At 43.0% G+C, this 18,228-nt stretch overlaps 1 protein-coding gene across 2 annotated transcripts in view; it reads right to left on the reverse strand.

Moving 5' to 3' along the window:
- Positions 1 to 17,398, reverse strand: part of ABCA1 (ATP binding cassette subfamily A member 1) — a 134,834-nt gene extending 117,436 nt beyond the window's left edge. For both annotated transcript variants that reach the window (XM_058523695.1, XM_058523696.1), the window contains exon 1: positions 17,173 to 17,398. The gene's annotated coding sequence lies outside the window, so the exon portion shown is untranslated. The remainder of the gene's footprint in view (positions 1 to 17,172) is intronic.
- Between the last annotated feature and the right edge of the window lie 830 nt (positions 17,399 to 18,228).

Raw genomic sequence — 18,228 nt, forward strand, 5'->3', positions numbered from 1 at the left:
GAACACAAGTTTGTAATTAAAAGGAAAACTAACCTAGTTGAAAGAGCCCAGACATGAATTAGCTCCAGCTTCCCAATTACGTGCCCTCTGTTGGCCAAGCCATTATGTTCTCCGAGCCTCAATTTCTTCATTATAAAATGGGGATGACAATATCTACCTTGCATGATGTTCTAAAGATTAAATGAGATTATAAACAAATTCCCAACATGGCACATTATAAGTGCCAAGAAATGAGTTCCTTTCCCCTAACTTATCTTTCTCTGTTCTATTGGTACCCTCTAGCAGAGAAACGGTTATATGTTGTCCAGACATTCTTTTCTATTCCCTAGAGCCAAACCAGAGCACAGACTGCCTCCCTTAAACCTGACTGAAGAATCTCAAAAGAAGAGAAGACATACCTCTATAGAAGTTCAGAAGAAGAGAGGCCAGGAGGAGTTTTTTTTGGAGAATATTTTCCTAAAAGTAGAGTTTCTGAGTCTCCAGATCACACGTTATGACACCAGGGACCCTCCAGAAGACACGTAGAGCAGGTTAGCAAGAAATAGCCCAGAGCAGCAGTAGAAGGTTCTGTTCTGGCTTTGCTGGGTGCAAACAGGCAGACTTCTTGCCCCAGTTCCCCCACCGACATTGGCATGGCCCTGGCTGCCCGCATAATTCCCTCCTCCCACCTCAGATCATCATTAGGAGTAATTCTGTCCAAAGAGGAGGGTTTGGCAATGCTCAAACCCCTCTGCTCGGGTAACTGAAGCCAAAAGGACATTTCTACATCAGTTTTCCAGGGACTAAAAAGAAAGTGGTCCTATGTACTGGATTTCTCAATGTTTCAAAGCTAGTAGCACATTTGCTCCTGCCCTTATGCACATTTCCAGTTACTGGCTGGAAAGGGTCCTGCTTCACAATCACAGCCAATCAATAGGACACTCTCATCCCGCTCCTAGGTGACCACAACAGCCACTTCACTGGTGTCCCTGACTCCAGTCTCCCTCTCCCATCCATTTATCACAGAGCAACCAAAGTTATTCAACTAAACCAAACATGCCCCACTTCAAACTCTTTGCCAGCTCCCCATCACCCTGAGGATAACGTCCAGTCCTCACTGTGGTCTTCCTGATGACTTCAGCCTCCTCCCTCACCACTCCCCACCTCCTGTGATGCCCCGGAAAACTACTGACAGGCTGTGAACAGCCACACTCTTTCCCATCACGGGGACTTCCTGGAGTCGTTCCCTGTCCTGAAACACTTTCTCGAAGAACTGTCAGCCTGCCTAACTCTTCCTCAACCTTAGGTCTCCATTCAGCAGCCACTTGGCCAGGATCCTTTCCCAATCACCTCCCCTGTACTGACACCTGGGTCAGGAACCTCTCTTAGGTGCTCCCAGGGCAGCCTCTGTTTCCCCACATTCTGAGTCCGCAGGGACCATTCCTGTTTCCTTCATCGCTGTTTTCCCTAGTATAAAAAATGGTACCTGACTTGTAGTAAGCGCTCAGGGACTGTTTGCTTAGTTAATCAACTAAGAGATGGACATGAGAAATAGGGTTTCAGAACATAAGGATGGTGGCATTCCTGGACCTGTGGTAACTGATTTCTCAAGCCTGATTAACGAATGCAGGCAAATTGTCCCCGGAGAGGGAGCTCTATGTTCTGCAGGCTTCACCACACACTCATGAAGGCCACAAAGGACTGTTGAGCTTCCCAGGTGACTCCTGGGGCACCCGGGAAAATGTAATTGAATCTACATCTGCTTCCCATAAAACCAGGTTTAGCTATAGACCAAGCAGGCTCTGCCAAGGCCAGCGGAGCCATGAAATCTGCTTCCTGCCAAGCTACATGCTCAAATGCTAGGGCACTCGCTCCAGGTCTCATTATCCATCACCCAGGCGGATCATCCCTTGCCAAAATTTAACAGGTAGTTTTCACACCCTAATCTTCTTTTGTACAGTATGGATCTAGGAGAAGCGACTGCTCAAACCTTTGACCGATTTTCTAAAGAAATTTTCACTTCCAATACCACTGATATTTTAAAGTTATTAATATCCAGAAAATAAACAGATTGCTAAAACATAACCTTCTAAAATAAGCAAAGATGCTCGACATCATTAATTGCAAGAAATGCAAACTAAAACCACAATGAGGTACCACTACACACCCACTAGAACTACTAACATTTTAAAAATTTTAAAGTGTTAGCAAGTATGCGAAGCAACTGGAACTCTCATCCACTGCTTGTGGGAATGTAAAATGGAACAACCACTTTGTAAAACAGTTTAGCAGTTTCTTGTAAAGTTACACACAGACTTATGATACAGCCAGCCATCCCATCCCAGGTATTTACCCAAAAGAAATGAGAGCATATGTTCACACAAAGACCCGTATGTGAATGCTTATAGAAGTCTTATACAGAATACCCCAAACTGGAAACAACCCAAATGTTCGTCAACTAGTAAATAAATAAAAATGGAGTACTACTCAGCAATAAAAAAAGAAACAAACTACTGATACATGCAACAGAATGGATGAATCTCAAAAGTCTATGCTAAGAGAAATAAGCCAGACACAAAAGACTACTACTATGTGACTCGGTTTACATGACATTCTGGAAAGGTGAAACAATAGGGAAAGAAATCAGACCAGTGGTTGCCAGTGGTTATGGGTGGGGGAGAGGACAGACTGCAAAGGAGCACTGAGTGATGGAAATATTCTATATCATGATTGTGGTAGTGATTACACAAGTATATACATTTATGAAAACTCATCACACTGTACACTTACAAAGGGATTAAATTATACATCAATAATCTGACCTCCACCCCCCCCCAAAAAAAGTACCTTCTATTATAATAATTAACATAATCCACAAGTCAAATCATGCCTTGGAAGACCTAAGAACTGCATAGTGTAAAGCCTGATTATTGTGAGATTCCCTAGGAAGGTGAATAGTGTATAAAATAGTCACTCAACGCATATTCATTCAACAAACAACTCAGCCTTAACTCTACAAGACTCCCATTAGCAGCAACAAATATTTACTGAGTGCCTATTACATGCCAGGCACTGTTCTAGACACTGGAGATTCAGCACGAACAAAAGAGGCAAAGTTCCTGCTCTTATAGAACTTCTCTTCCAGCAAGGAGGTGGAAAATAGATAAATAACAGTGGGTTGTTTGGCAGTGGGTGGTAGGAATAATGAAGAAAAATAAAGCAGACTAAGGGGACAGAAAGTCATGGGGATGGGTAACTCCTTTCTGATGAAGAGCCTTTAGGACAGTGAAATGAGAGAGTGGACCATATGTTACTTGCAATAGGGTCACCAAGTGACAGCAGGGATTATGAATTCTTTTAACTTTTCCCTAAAGCAAGACCTGAAATGCCAGACAGACTCAGTGGGGCTGGCAAAAGAAAAAAATACAGGGTCACAGGAAGCTCGGTGTGAAGGGGGAAATGACGACCCCGGTGAGCACCTACCACACTGCTCCCCCCCTCTTCCTCCCCACAACAGTTTGGCTCTTTTGAACTTCACATGTAAGTTTCAAAGAGCGATAAGAAATATAAAGAAGAAAGGAGGAGAGAAGAGGAAGAGGAAGACATACTAAAAGGACAAGGTAGGTTTTTTCCCACTTGGTGAAGCCGAAAGAAAAACACGAACTACTTCTCGTGACTGCCTTCTACCCTTCTAAAGCATTAAATCTGTCTACGGAAATGTAGTAAGGGGAAAAACTGCACATGTTTGCATTGCGACCAGAAACCCTGCATTTGTGCAGTAACAAAAACGTCAGTTGGTCTTTTTGCTTCCTGCAAGAACACTGGGAGCACGTGAGGCCATGCCTTACAGCTCTAGAACCGAGCTTCCTCCTAAGGCTGGGAGTCAACCCCCTAGCCAGGGCCCGCTCCAGAAGACGACAGTCTCCAGGTAGGAACCACACAGGCGCCATTTCTCACTGTGGCAGAGAAGTGAGACTGAACAGGCCAAAGAGGACAACCTTTTGCAAAGACCATACTCCAGGTGATTGTTGTATTAGCAAATAGAAAGAATTTGATGCAGTTTTGGAGATCTGCTCACACCACACCCCTGCTCCAATCTCAAAGAGAAGTGGAGACCCCAAAAATCAAGTGACTTGCTCAGAGCCACCCCCTAGAGTCAGAACCGGCCCCCAGGTTTCTCAAGGAATAACTTTTTCAACAACTGTGATATGCCTTTTCCCACTATGCTATTTCTCCTATGATTCTGTTTGTTCTTCTAAACACACTTTTCTTGCGAGTTCTATCCAAATAGTTTATATATCCAGAATGTGCAGTCAATGACTAATCTTCATCCTTCAAAACAGCGGTGTTATGACAGCTATTTTTCTAAACTCTAAATAAATAAATAAATGTATATGTGTGTGTGTGCATTCTGCTTTTAGACAAGTTTCCACATAGTTACTAGAAGTGAGATGGAAGTTGAAATTTCTGAAGACAGCTATCAGTATCTCTCTCAATGAAATTGTTTCTAGGTGTAAGTATCAATAAATAGCTAGCCAGTAACCTACAACACAGGAGGTAGATTTAAGGCAGAATTTAACAATATCACATGTGAATTGAAAATATGTTGGCACTCAAGTTCGACTGATTGCCTATTCATGAGATGTTGATGCAAAAATCACATGTTTACGCACCCCATCTCCAGAGAGATATGGATGGTCCTGTGAAATGAGGATATGAAACCTGTAAGCCCAACAGAGTATGCTTGCTTTGGAAAAGGTCAGCTCTCTAACTGCCTCCTTTGAGCATATGTCTCTGGATCAGTAGCCACATTCAGGGAAAAGGCTAACGGGGTCACTGACAGTCAGAAGACCAGGCTGAAACGGGCTCATTGCACCCATGACTGAAGACAAAACATGGCTGCTGTGGTGATGGGAGGGGATTTTGAGTCATCCTGTGATTTTTCCCAGACTGAACCCATCAGGTTTTTTAAGCCGGAAGCTAATTTAACTACCTCAGTTTAACTTTTCTGGCCTCCAGAAGCTACTGAGCTCTCTACCCTTAAGGCCTCTCTATCCTTGTTAGCCCTTAAATTCCACCCCCTTGCACTCCTCAACCATCCTGTAGACCCACAATTTCAGTAAAACTGCCCTTAGTTGCCACTGGCCCTCAGGGACATGCAGAAAGGCCACGAGCTAGTACTCAGTTACCCCTGAAATTGTGTTCCTACTTAAACCATAACACTTTAATACTCAAATTTGAGGAGACAAAAGGTGTAAGAAATCCTCCAAGACAAAAGTCAAGGATAAAACAAAGCCATTCTATCATTCTAGAAGAATTCTATCATTCTAAAAGAGGCTCTGCTATTGCACTACCCAGTTAAAAAATATCGATCCAGTGAATTTTATCAATTCCAACAATCTGTAACGTAGGCAGACTTTTTTAAAATTACCAAATACATCATACTTACTATTAGTAACAAGTTTATGGATAACTGCATACTCTTCTTTCACCTGGAATACACATTGAATTTCCTGGACAAAATTATTTGCTAATAGCTAATTTTCAAAATGAGGACTATGAAAGAATCCATAAAAACTGAAAGTTAGAAGAGAACCATGAATATTGCACAAATCTGTAACTAGCCTTTGAGAAGCATAATTCCTCACGCTGTCAACAATTCTATTTTAAAGGAGACTCAAAAGATTTAAATCTATTTCTATCATGTCATTGATATTTGGACAACCAAAGACCCTATTTATCACTCTCAACATTCCAGTTGCTATCAGCTAAAACAGTCAGGACTTCTAAAACTGTCAAGAGCCAGGGTTTCTGAGAGCGAATCTATCCTGCACCCAAGGTCTTCTTTCATCACTGTACAATTATGGAGAAATTCTAATCAAATGTTAAAGAGAGCCCTTCTTCCCCTGCTGAGTTCCTCTAAACAAACACAGAGCAACCTTCAAAGGAAGACTTCAGCAAGCAATACTATTTGCTTTCTCCCTGGTGGGGGTATGTAGAACATAGGAAAAAGAACCTTTCCCCTAGAAAAGAAATCAACCTGTCAACTTTACATGTCATAGAAAAAAAATCAAAATTTTTCAACCACAATCATAAGGCCAAAATAAGAGGGACCTGTAGGGAAGAAACTATTGAAGTCATAAACACCCTAAGTTATAGAAACACAAGCCAGCCTCCATGAGCAGTCCTTTCTTTGCAGAAAAACTTGATTGGATAATGTTCCCTGTTGTTGTAGTGGGTTTTCAAAGAGAACTTTAGGATAAAAGGCTTAGTGACTATCAGCAAAAACCATTTTGTTTGGCTTACATCTCTGAAGGGTCAACATCTTCAGAGGCTCAACCTTCTCCCAGCCTAAAGGGTTTCTTTTTATAAAAGTGCTCAAAGGATTTGGGGGACAGACAAACCCAAATCCCTTCACTGCCTTCCCCTTCCTTTGGGCCTATGCAACTATACAGCAACCCCCCCCCCGAAACAGCCTTAACCCTTTTATTTTCTTGAATGAACTGACCGGTAGAGCGAAGGGAGGTTTCGGAGGCAGAGAAAGCTGTGTTTGAATCCTGACTCTTCTACTCAACCAGCTCTGGGACTCCAGGGACTCTGAGCCCCTGTATCCTCTCCATAAAACAGAGCTAATGATGTATAAAAAACATTTAGCCAGTTCCTGGAACAAAGTATCCGGTAAACAGTAGCTATTATAATGATTAGTGCTGCTGACTTCACAGGGTAAAGCATTCATCAAGGGTGGGGCACAGAGTGGGCAGTTTATTAAAGAAATCTCTCTTCTCTCTTCTTTATCCACAGAAGGTGCTATTTCCTCCACAGGCCTTTCCAGAACAAACTGGAGCTCTCTCCAGTGCCCAGGTCAGGCGGGAGAGGTAAAGGGCTTACCCTGATATCCTGATGCCACTTCTGGCCAGTGTTTTACCATAAAACCCCCTTTTGGGGGCCCCCACCACTCAAACTACTCTCTCCACACTCAGGGCAGTCGGCTCCTCTTTTCCATACAGGCACACTGCAGCTTTCTCCAAGCTTTCAGCACCTACCGCAGTTTTCCTTTCCACCCCACTTCCTCCAACCTCTAAATCAAGTGCCTATTTGCAATCTGGGCTTTATAATTCCTCCATCTTTTCTGCTCTCCCTACAAGCTTCTCCAGTGCACCAACTTATCAGGTGGTCCCTGCTAAATTGTAAGCCATGTGCAGCAAGCTACTGTGTCTCAACATCTTATTTTCTGCCACACTGAGCCCAGTGCCCAGGATGACTCCGGGCTCGGGGCTCCATAACCATTGGAATGAAGGCCTCTGAAGTAAAACCTCAGGGGTGAGAAAAGATTGTTTAAGCTGATTCACTACAGTAACGAATCAGAAATTTCATTGAAAGTAAAGGGTAGCCCAAAACCATGACAAAATTTCCAGCTGTGTTCAAGGAAACACAAGTTCTAACAGGAGTACATTTAATTTGGTTTTCCTCAAAGCACTCTAATTTGTTGGGAAGGAGACTCATTCTCATTGACTTCACACGAGCAAAGGAGAATCTGTAATTTGCTAGACTGAAGTTCTAGAACCCCTGTAAACAGGCCAACTAACAAGGACACCTCCCCTAGGGGATCAACTCTGAATACAAGACTGTCAGCACTGGCCAGGTGCCTTGGACTCTAAACCCATAGGCTCAAGACAAGAACCCACTCAATGAAAGCTATCAATAGCTGGATACAATTTTTCCACCTCAACACTTGATTCCTTTTACATTTGCCAACATGAATTATCTAACCTCCAGGCTCTTGTCCAGTTCTAGCTCAGAGTATGTGACCAAACCCAGCAACCTTCTCCAGAACGTCCATCTTCTTTCACCAGCCAGCTCCTGAGGCAGTGCAGGCGTATGTCATGTGTCGGAGATGCCTCTGTTTCTGCAGCTCGGTGAGGGCCAGCTAACTAGGTAGGTGAGAATGTAGGTGGGGTTCCAGGGCAGACCCAGAGGCGCGGGGTCTAAGCCCTGCCCTCCCAACTTTAAAGTACACTCCTTCTCTATAATAACCAAAACACACCACTTTGCTGGCTGCCTCACTAGATTAAGAAAAAAAAGAGGAATAAGATCACAAGTTTAAATCCACATTTTTGTGATTCTGAGAAACAAAAACTGAAGGATATTAGCCTTTTTCTTAAATACTGGCAACGTGAACTCCATTATTTGAGGTCTGGGAGGATCCTCCAAGAGGAAATAGATCTGTATTATTCCCATATTATTATGATTCTGAGGATTCTTCCTAGAAAGTGCTACTGTCATTAAGATTTTCACAAATCAAACATTTTATGTGCCAGAGAAGAAAGTGCTCAAGGAGAGATGGAACTAAACTATTGGGTGGAACTCCTGCTAGCTTCCTTTTTTCAACTGTGGTTTTATAGTGGCATTTAAAAATTCACACAGTCCAATCTCCCAAGCACCACGTGCTAAGTGTCCTCATCAGGTGAGCATCAGAGTCCCCAGATGGAGCACCTAAGGACAGATTGCCTTGCTGGTCTCAGCAGCCTCCAGGAGCACATCCACTCCCCTTAATGGAGGTCATTCAAACCAACCGTTGGAAAACTCTCCATTTGCCCAGTAGAGGAGAAAGCCACACTGTGATCATATGAAATGTGACTGGAGTTGGAAACTGGAAAATGGCACGAATTCCACTAAATTTGCAAATCCTGCCACAAGACTGATAACTGAATAAACATTCTTTGACCAAAGGCTTTCTTCATATTGAACTCAAGGTCCTTACTACAATTAACACAAATATCAAAGTAAAAAAAAACACCCTGCCTTGAATCACAATTAATCTTAACTGGCCAAAATTAGCACAGGGTTTTGTACTTTTGCATAAAGGGAACAGTCCCTAGGAAAGTTTCAACCTTCAGGACTTCTGTGCAGATTTCCTTCCAATTCGAATTTACAACCAAAGAGCAATTTTTATTTGAGAGAGAGAAAAAAGCCCAGTTGAAAAACCCCTTAAGATTCAAATTGGATCAACAGACATAATAAACAAATGAGGCCAGTCCAATATTTAAGTGTCCATTTTAAGCTGAAAAGGATAGGCTTTTATAGACACAATTTCTTTTTTCTCTCCTAAAAGGACACTGTAAATATTACCCTAAATTCTAGTACAGTATCACGAAGCCTGGATCAAAGAGGCAAGGGGCCAAGATTTTAATTTCCAGTTAATGACAGCTGGAGAGTGAATTTACGCAAGCCATTCTGCCACTATGAGCCACAGAACAGAAAACAAGTCTTCGTGATAAAGCTGCAGCAGATGATCTACTGAGTGAAGGGAAACTGCCCGGAGCTTGGGTATCAGACTTGAGTTTGAATCCATGGCTCTGCCATTAGCCAAATATGTCGACCAGGAACAAGCTATTTAACTTCTCTCTGTATCAGGTGCACCATCTGAAAAATGGGGTAACTTCGATATTTCTCCAAATGTGCAGAGTTATATGAGATGAATTTAAGCGATACTCAGATGATTTTAGGAGATGGACACGCACAGTAGTAAACACTGAATCACATACTGAGAAAATTTTGCTCTTTTCAGCCCTTCTTTAGCCTTTATAACAATTTTACTACGTTAAGGAGAAAATCTTTGCTTGGTCTTTCTTCAACACGTCTTCAACACTTGCTAACTTCTCTTTTTAACAAAGCGAGAGCAAGTTCAGAATCAGCTAGCACCTTTGGAAAGCAAGTTTATTTTACAGATAGGCTGTTCAAAAAAATAATTTGTTTTTATTCTAATTATTTCTTAAGTTACCTTCCATTTGTGACAACTATTATGGGTTTTCAATTTAGAGAACCCATATAAGGTTAATTTTTTTAGTTATATAGTTTAAAAAACTATATTGATGATTACAAAAATGTGAGTCAATTTAAATAACTTAAGCAGCTTACAATGCTGCCTATCTCAGGGTCACAGTGAAGATTAAATGACCTAATGCAGAGGATGGTCTAGCCCACACCGTGCTCTCATCTACCCACGGCCGATGAGTAAAATTTCAGTCAATGAGGAATATGAGTAGAGGGTACAGTGCAAACAAAAGCAACCACGGAGGATGGATGTCAGATTCCAGAACAAGGAAGAGCCAAAAAATAGCAAGAGGGGGGATCTTAAAGTAGAAGTCAGGGAAAAAAGGAAAACCTGTAGAGGGAGATTCAGTTAACAAATTGTTATCAAGCCGCACTATGTGCTAATCACTGGTGAGAAAACCACATGCAGTTCCTTCACATGTGCCTCTTATAATCTGGGACGAAGCTGTCAAAAGAGGTCAGAGTCTTATTTCAAAGAGCCTTGAATGCCAAGCTAAAGATCACTATAGTGGCAGATCTTTAAAGTCTTTTGCTATTTGTTCAGCATCTAGTACTTTACACAGTATTTGAAAAATATTTGCTGAACAAATAAATTTCAATTTAATGGTGTTTTTCGCATATTAACACATTTAATACATATATTGGTTGTTGGTGCTGTGGAGTTGATTCTGACTCCTAGCGACCCTGGTACAGCAGAGCAGAACCCTGCCTGGTCCTTTTGTGCCATCCTCTCACCTTCTAGCGCTATATCAGACAATGCTCTACTGCTATTCACATGGCCATGGTTTTCATGGCCAATTTTTTCAGAAGTGGGTGGCCAAGTCTTTCTTCCTAGTCTGTCTTAGTCTGGGGCTCTGCTGAAATCTGTCCACCATGGGTGACTGCTGGTATTTGAAATACCTGTGGCATAGCTTTCAGCATCACAGCAACCCACAGCAGCCATAGTACAACAATCGACAGACAGGGGGTGTGGTTCCCTGACGGTGAGATTGCTGAATCTTCATCACTAGACCACCAGGGCTAGGCTTATATATATATATATATTTTTAATATTATATCTTCCTCTTCCCTCCCTCTTCCAGTACCAGAGATCACACCTCACCCCAGTAAGATAGACTGCCACCTCCAACCCAAGGCACTGCATCTGGGAGAAGGGTCTACGTGTCAATCTAAACTCCTTAGTCTGGGTCTTCACTTTCTCTCTACCTTTCCAAGGAAAGCTGCTGCTTCCATCAGTGTCGCCTTTATCTCAACTTGGATCATCTAAATATAAGATCCAATTTATTTCAAGCTGACATCCCTTGGGGACTTGCTTCTTCAAGAAAACAAGTTTGGTTTGACTCTTGGCAAAAAACAATTATTCCCAACCTGGCATCCTACAGGAATTTTCAAAGCAAGTGTAAATAGGGATATGAAACCTAAACAACTTCTTAGCAGTTCCTGTCTTCCTTCCATGCCCCTCCCATCCTGAAACCTCTTGCTCCCTTTTCTTCCTTCTTCTTCCTTCTAGTCCTAACCTATTGTGATCTCTCAAACCGCAAATTCAGGACACTGCTTTAGAAAGCTTTGTGTCTTGCCCACCTGCCCCCAATGAGAGTCTTCTGAGATATTCAGAAATATCCTTATAAGGTTAGTCTAATTCTCATCCTAGGATGGGCTTTGGCACTCCTTTCTTGGAGAATGAATGAGTCCTAGCAGTCAGTTAGCTTTTCTTTTTATCACATACTGGCTTAACAGGAATGCAATATAAGAAGCAAAACCTATACCCAAAATGGAGATGTCCAGGATGGAGAGGCCAAATGAATATTTTATTTCAGAAAGATTCTCCAAATGGTGAGTCGGAGATGAGAACAATGTCTCACTAAATCATCTTGACTCTATTGAAATTTAGAGTTGAGATGAACCAACTCTTCCTTCCTTTGCATTTCAGATGTGAATCCACTTTTGTTTCTATGATTCAAGTCTTAGTTCACCTAATACAGAAAAATAGGCAATTTCAAAGCTTTCTCTCCTCTACCTTCCTCTCCTCCCATCATCTTCCTTTCTTCCATCATCACTCTCATTAGGAACGCTCCTGTGCATTCCCTGGGTGTTTTTGCCTCTATCTCTCAAAATCCATCTGATCTGTTACACTAATGCTGAGCATGTCTCTCAGGACATACCTCTGGGCAACTCCAATCAAAGGATCATCCTTTCTCCTAAATACAAACCTACCGCTAGAGGATGTAAAAGCTTGAAGGACTCTTCAAAAGTCATGTACTTTAGCCTCTTTCATTTTATAAACCAAGAACCTAAATCTCAGAAAAGTAAAATGACTTGCCCAAGGTCACATGGCTCCTTACTGGGTTTCTGGAATTAAATGTAAAATATAATTATATGTAAAATTTGGAGTGTACATGCCTACATATATTGTTTCTGAAGAGAGAATCAATAGCTTTCCTCATACTCTCAAGGTAGTCAAAAATCCTCTCCCCAAAATGATGAACTGATTAGTTTTATATATACAAAATTGTCCCTAGGAAATGTCTCATACTAAATACCAGTTATTATAAAACATCTTGACTTCAAGACTAGCCAGATAAAATGCTTTAACGTCCAAATGCTTCTTGGAAGTTGTATTTGGGATAGAAAATGTTGCATAGTTTTAAACAAATACACACAGATACACCAAAAGAATGAATAACAAAGAACAGATCCTATGCAAAATAGGTTATTTTGGGTCTTTTTTAAGTATTTAAATTCTGAATTACTTAGTGAATCATCTCATTCTTATTTAAAAAATTAACTAATGTGCAAATCAAAGTATCTGAATGTGAAATGTCACAGACTATAGCATTTCCCAAAGCACAGCTGCCTCAAAAAGAGAAATGAAACTGAATGGAATCAAAACTGTTTGTTCTACAAAAGTAAACTGGCCTAAATAATTTAAGTACGCACTAAAATTTCTCAATCTATCATAAACTTAACCTTAACTACAGTTATTTCTCATATAATTCTATTTCTAATACTTTTCTGTGATTATCTCATCATTTTAATTCATCTTTTAGAATATGGGAAACAAACAGTTTCCCATTCTCTCTGGTTCAAGTCAGCATTTACTGAACCCCTTCTATGTCAGGGGGGTTGAATTAAGGACTGGGGAGAAGGAATCAAAGACCTCCTCCTGGAGAAGCATACACTCAGGAGGAAGACAAATAAATGTTAACTATAACAAAAAACACAATTAAATACATGACATGAATAGTGCTGGAATCCAATCCTATAGAAGTAAAAAAGAAGGGGATAATTTTAACTCAGTGTGGGCAGGGAGGAGTGAATCCAGGAGAGCTTATGAGAAGGATGGCCCTAAAATCAAGTCTTAAAGTAGGTTTTCAAAACGGAAAAAGACAGGATTTTAAACTTTATTTTGTTTTAGGAACCAAGTCTGATGCACCTCTATTGTTAGAGTGTATTCTCTTTGCTTTAATATACTTTGTGGTCTCAGTGGAATGCAGACTATCCGAAGGCTCTATCTGAAAGCAATTTTATATATGAGATTTTCACTCTCTGGCTTCATATATTTCTAAAATGTACCTCTAAAACATCTATGCTGGTTACCTATCCAGGGAACTATTTTCAAGTGAAAATATCCAAATGAAAAGGGAGAATTCCTCTTTGCCTTTTGCTAGTCTTTCATTTGTCAAAACATTGATACTTTGACCAAGTCTTTACCCCGACATTGGTAAATTCTTGGAAACCAAACTGCCTGGGATGTAACCTCAGCTGCACTACTTACAAACTCCATGATCAGGCTACTTAACCTGTCTATGCCTCAGTCTCCCCATCTTCAAATGAAGATAACAGTACCCACCCTCATGTGGTTCTCATGAGAATCAACAGAATTAATATGTGTAAAATGCTTAAAACAACGCCCAGCATACAGTAAATCAACAATAAATGTAACTGTTTTTACCAAGAAGAAATGCTTTCTAAGAGTTTGTTTCTAACCTGCTACACCAATTTAATAAGAAAAAGTTTCCCATCCTATTTCACTTTTATAAAGCAGACTGTGAAAGTGTATTTACTTTCAGAGAAAGATGCCTTAAGAAAAGCCTAACTTTGATTCCTAGACAGTAATGGCAGTAATAAAGAAATAACTTATTGGGGCTGGCCTGGTAGTGTAGCAGTTAAGTGCGTGCACTCCGCTTTGGCGGCCTGGGGTTCCAGGTTTGGATCCCGGGAGCACCGACGCACCACTTGTCAAGCCATGCTGTGGCAGCATCCCATATAAAGTAGAGGAAGATGGGCACGGATGTTAGTCCAGGGCCCATCTTCCTCAGCAAAAAGAGAAGGATTGGCATTGGATGTCAGCTCAGGGTTGATCTTCCTCACACACACACACACAAAAACACAAAAAAATCTCAACAATAAAAAATTAAAAAAAAAAAAGAAATAACATTTCAAAAGGTCCACAACAGTTAGGGAGAGAACAAGCAGAGACTGTATTGTATTATAACCAACAAAAAAAGTTTTACCAAAGTTGGGATTGACAGCTAAAGTAATAGTTCTCCTCCCTTTTCCTTTTTTTTTATATACTTTTACAGCCAAATACTGTCTTCCCATTTTCTACACATTGCATAGGAAAACACTTTGAGATCACAGACTTACTCACAAATATTTGACTGAAGCAATAGTGAAGTTTTCATTTTAAGCCAAGTAAAGAAATTAGAGTTGAGTAAATTTTATTGTATGTTCTTTCCATGATGTTGCAATCTCTATGCAACCAAGGCCCCAGCAAGCTGAAGAGAATTTGGCTGGCCCACTCACAGCAACAACAGAAATATGATACCGGCTGTAAATTCTGATAAGGACTACAGGAGATGAATGTGCCAGAACATAGTGAGCATCCTCAGAAAGTCCTCTGCTTGCAGCAGCTGAAATTGTACCACCTCACTGCATGGTGTGGGAGTTAAAGAACTCTGGAGCTCACGGGCTAGGTTCAAACCTTAGCTCTGCCACTTGCAAAGTGGGTGGCCAGTTAACCTCCCAGTTTCTTAATATGTAAAATAGGGATAATAAATGGGTTTATTGTGAAGATTAAATTAGTTAGTATTTGAAAAGCATATGGAAAAGTACCTGGCACATACTGCTATTTAACAGTGTCTATTAAATAAACATTGCAATAACTTTGGCATTTATGCTTATTTCCACATGCAGATATGAAGATGTTCTCAGTTTTTAGTGTAGGCCCTCTCTCAGAATAGTTAAAACAAATTTTCAGAAAGATCTTTTAAAATTTGATGCTGGAGTAATTGATCATAAGGAGCATTATATTTGCATTATTTCTTTAATATCCAGAGAGTAAATAAAAACGTATTTGGATTTGAGAGTATTTTAGAAATGCAAAAATCATGTCTATCGGTATTTTCTGGATATCCAAAAGGTTCACAATTAAAGAGTCTAAGGCAATGCCCATGTAATTATTTTAGGAGCTAAAAATCGAAATAGCGAAGATATTAACAATTTGCAATCACTACCAATACAGCATAAACAATTTGGTTAATGGGAGGGAAGAGCCCTAAAAAATATTTTAAATGAAAAAATATTCCAACTTCTCTCCATATAAGGTACATACTACGTAAGATAATAAAAAGCTGTCACTGAGTTTCCTTCAGTTTCATTCATTTTTAATAATGTTTGCATTGAGACTTCCTGGAGCAGAGGGTGAAACCAACCAAGCGCTAATCACCCCTTTCTAATCCTAGACTAATCATCGTCTCACATGAACTGTAAATACGCCAAGTCAAAGTGTCCAGGGTCTGTTACAGGGCTCTATTTAGAGTTAAATCGAGATCCGGCCTTAGAAAATGACTTGCTGATTTTCATCACTAGGGAAGTTTTTAAAAATATCAAATTTGTCCTCTATTATACGAATGTATATATGATCCACTCATTTTGTGAGGTGTCACTGACAAGTCCCCCGTTTTAAAAGCTGATGGTATCTATGCTGCAAAAAACAAGGGCCAATTACTTCCTGTGCCAGATGCTTTTCTCTCTCTCCTCTTTCTCTCTTTCCCTTTTTCTCTCTCCTTCTCTCTCTCTCCTTTTTTATCTTTTTTCCTTCTTTCTGATAAGTGCTGAAGAAGAGGCACCAACACACAACCCTGGCACACTGGCCCATGACCCAAGAACCTTCCGGTTTAGCAACGGTCTTGGGGTCCGGGAAACATTCTAACAAAAAACCACTAGATGGGCTTTTGCCTGATCCTTCAAGTTTCCTCCCAGTTTGCAACCACCCGTCTTCACGGGATCTCAGTCGGAACCCGCGAGCGACAATGCCTCGTAGAGCCCGGCCCCACTCCGACCACGGGGCCGATTCCCAGGCCACCCGGCCAGGAGGCGCTGCGGGCCAATCCCTCGAGGCCGCCGGCAGCCCGCGCCCAGCCCTCCCCACCCCCACCGCCGAGCCCAGCCGCGCGGCGGGGCTCGGAGTTCTGCACCGCCTGCCGGGGTTACTCCCGGTCATTCTGCTGCACCGTCGCGCCCCAGCTTCCCCATCCGTGCCGGGCCTGAGGCTGCCCCAAGAGACAAGCAGCAAAGCACAGGAAGATGGGGGGCGAAGAGTAGGTACCTCAGCTCCAGTTTCCACAGACTCTCCTTGTCTCTAAGTCTTCTGTTTTTAAAAGGAACAAAACTCGTCCCCTGCTGCGCCAGGGACACCAGCTCTGGTAAGCGCACGGAGGCAGGACCATAGACAGGACCCCCAGGTCAAACAAAGCCCCCGAGGCCTCAAGTGAGCACTAGCGCTACGGACCCCGTTTGGGACACCTCCCAGTCGAGTTCTTGGGGAAGAAGGACCGCCGCTCCAGGTCCGGGGCGCACGGGGCCGATGCCCAGGTCACAGCCCAACTCAGACCAGCTTTTTAAGAACCGAGGAGGGACTGAGTGCTGGCATTTGTCCCGGTGGGCGCCGGCCTACCTGCAGCCAGAAGGGTTTTCAGCCGGCTCAGACGCTTCGGAACAAAGGGAAGCGCTGGGTGCCGGACCTGCCCCTCTCTCCACTCCGGCAGCAGCGCCCCCAGCACGACCAGGAGCCCCCGATTCCACTGCACCGACTACTGCGCCCTGGTCTCCACGCCCAGAGATGCTCCCCGGGCTCCACCGCCGGGCGAGCACCGAGGGCCGCAGCGCCGAATCTCTGGGTCGCCAGAGCTCGTCCTAGGACGTCCTCCCCCCCATTTAAGCCGCCCCTGCCCCATTTGCGTTGCAAGAGGTGGGATGTGGGGGTTCGGACCAAAGTACCTGAAACCGAGCACTTCTCAAAACCTGCTCCGCCCAGAAACAAAACAAGAATGTCCAAGTCACTGAAGAGCCTCTTACCTGTTTTCCACTTTTGTGTTTGAGTATCTTTCCCCCACCCCTTGAAAATCCCTTCCAGGAAAAAGGGGGGGGGGGAAGGAGCAAAGCGCCCCAAGAAATTGGCTCTGGCGGCGCTGGTCCCGCGGTGCCCCCTGCCCTGCCCACCTGCGCCCGGGCAGAGAGCTGTCAGCTCGGCTTGGCTTGCGCCGGCCCCACTCACTCTCCCTCGGAATTACCGGGTTTTTGCCGCGACTAGTTCCTTTTATAGATTCGGCTGCGCTGAGCGCTGGGGTTACTATCGGTCAAAGCCTGTTCTCTCCCTCCTTCCCCGCCCCTTTCCCCGGCCTCTGTTTATGTAGTTCAGTCACTCAGCAGAAAGCACGTGGAGCCGCGCCCCGCCCCTTAAACCGGCGACGTCCTGCGGCTCGGTGCAGGGCTGGGGGCGGAGGGTGGTAGGTGGGGATGCTGCAGGCATCACCTGGTCTTGGCTCGGCGCCCCTACCCCGGCTCGGGCCTGCCCGCCTAGGACTGGCGGCAAACGCGGTGCTTGGGGCTGAGCCGGAGACTCTCTCTCGTCCACGTTCCGGGCAGCCAACAGCACTGGTGGAAATCGCTTCCTCTAAACTCGTGTTTTCCGCAATTTTTTTTTTCTTCTTTTGTTAGTTTACTCAGTCGGAGGGATTGGGGGGTGAGAGAACGCGAGGCTGAAACCCCTCAGGACGCCAACCCTTTAGTCTTTCTTTCCTTTCAAATGCCCGGGGTGTGGGGGAAGGTGGACAGTCCTCTGGGTAATTAGCTGTTTTTGTTTGCCACCACAAACTCTGACTTTGGTATTCAATAGCGACTTGCTGCCTTTGGGATTCCTGGCCAAGGCCTCCCAGGTCTCTGGGAGGGCCAATGAAAAGCGTCTTGCTCCTTCTCTTTGTAAACTGGGGAGAGGGTGAGGCTGCAAAAAACAGAACAGTGTGGACCAGCCCCCTTTTTATTTTCATGATATTGGTCAGTGTCCTAGTGATAAATACACAGGGCTTGTATTTTGGCTTCTATAGATTGCAAAGTGCAGCTAGAGAATTGCAG

Source organism: Diceros bicornis, chromosome 28, assembly GCF_020826845.1.
Source record: "Diceros bicornis minor isolate mBicDic1 chromosome 28, mDicBic1.mat.cur, whole genome shotgun sequence".
NCBI lineage: Eukaryota > Metazoa > Chordata > Mammalia > Perissodactyla > Rhinocerotidae > Diceros > Diceros bicornis.